Source organism: Otolemur garnettii, unplaced genomic scaffold, assembly GCF_000181295.1.
Source record: "Otolemur garnettii isolate 467f Iridium unplaced genomic scaffold, OtoGar3 scaffold00074, whole genome shotgun sequence".
In the NCBI taxonomy this organism is placed as follows: Eukaryota; Metazoa; Chordata; class Mammalia; order Primates; family Galagidae; genus Otolemur; species Otolemur garnettii.
Window position 1 is genome coordinate 1,899,129 of NW_003852469.1, and position 1,885 is coordinate 1,901,013.

Consider the following 1,885-nt stretch of genomic DNA (forward strand, 5'->3'; position numbering starts at 1 on the left):
AAAAAAAAAAAAAAACAGTTAACAAATTGTTTTCATTTGAATAAGCTGGAATGCAGAACAATCTTGGGTTTGTGGGCACAGTTTCCCTTTTTTAGTCTCTGGGTGATCTCATTCAACCTACTAAATATAAAAAATGATATTCTGATACTGCTTTCAACAAGTTAAGTAGCTAACTGACCGTTATTTAACATGATTTATATGGGGGAATTAAATAGATTAACGCTTAAAGAGCGATTTTAAATGATTCTCACTCTGGGAGGTTGAGGCAGGCGCATCCTTTGAGCTCAGGAGTTCGATTCCAGCCTGAGCAAGAGCAAGGCCCTGTCTCTACTAAAAATAGAAAAACTAGCTGGGCGTTTTTGTGGGTGTCTGTAGTCTGAGGTACTCAGGAGGCTGAGATGAGAGGATTGCTTGAGCCTAAGAGTTTTCAGGTTGCTGTGAGCTGTGACTCCATGGCACTCTATCCCCAGAGCAACAGAGTCTTTCTCAAATTTTAAAAAAAAAAAGCAGAGACTAAATGGTTCATATAGTCAGGAGAGTAAAACTTTTGTCGTTTATGGGAAGCATATCTTTTTGTGAGCAGTTTGTTAACTCACAGGAGGAAATGTTTAAACAAAGTAAAGTTCTTAGGACCACTTGATAAGAAATTTAAGTTTCTAATACTCTTAAGAAAATAAAAAAAAATTGGATTATCAAGAAAACAAGGGAGAGTAGGTCATTTAGAGACCTAGAGAGTCAGAATATAGAACAAAAGAAAAGGCAAGCATTGGTATACAACAACATTTATAAATCCTGGGACAGGTTAGGGAGTAAGAGTCAGTTTTTAGAATAATCATAAGCCCTGAGACACTACTTAAATTAGGAGGAGTCACCCGAAAGTTATCTTTGTCGAGCTCAGAGTGTAAGCTCTGCAGTGGCCCATACTACCCTAACATGGAGTTGAAAATTGTTAGGACACAGCATCATTTCCCTTGTCTATGTGGATTTAACTAACGTGACTAGGAAAGTGAAGGTAATGAGCCTGATTAAGTTGGAAACAGCTTTAAGAGTAGAGACTTGTGCGATTTTAGGCCTAAGAGGAGTCAAGAGTTCACGACACGGCTAGTTTCCCAGTTTTTGTCAGCGGGATCCTCGCTAGTTGCTTTCTGTTATTTTGATAAAGCCCCTTTGTTAATAAGGATCTTACGCTTGTTCTGCTTGAGTTACACCGAGTCTTTGGTACATACCATAATGTGCTCATGTCTCAGATGTGGTCTGGCAGGAGCAGGGCTACAGCAGGAGGGAGGTGACCTGTGTTTCTGGTTCACGGTCAAGGCCTCTGCTGCGTCCAGGCTGTGGGTTCTTCCTGGGTGAATGGGTGGGAGTCATCTCGGGCTACGTTTTGGGGCTCCTGTTAGGGTCAGATAGATGACCAGTGCACTGTACAGACATAGAACATTGCACACTGCACCTCCTCCTCTGATTACTCCCTGTGGCACCTCACATGCAGGTCACCTGGGAGAAACAGTGTAGTGTCACTTCACTTTGTTGATTTCTGAGCAGCGTAGGTAGCGTTTTGAGTTGGAACGTCAGCCACAGACCTTCATGTGCTTTAAGAGAGATGCAGTATTAGAACAGGACTCGCCTGTCCTGTGCTTTTTACTTCCTAGAACTAGGAGTTCTTTTACTTTCTGATGTAATGGAAATTTGAACACAGAAACACACGCACCAAGAAAAAAACCTTGATTCGTATCTGTTCCTTGACTAATATGTTAAAGACACTATTTAAAGATTTTTGAGAGAGGCTCGGCACCTATAGCTCAGTGGTGACAGCACCAGCCACATACACCAGGGCTGGCGGGTTCGAACCCGGCCTGGGCCTGATAAACAATGACAACTACAACAA

The 1,885-nt window shown here is 42.0% G+C and overlaps 1 protein-coding gene across 1 annotated transcript in view; it reads left to right on the plus strand.

Moving 5' to 3' along the window:
* KIF13B (kinesin family member 13B) overlaps positions 1-1,885 on the plus strand; it is a 161,898-nt gene that overhangs the window by 75,739 nt on the left and 84,274 nt on the right. The gene's annotated exons all lie outside the window — the stretch shown is intronic.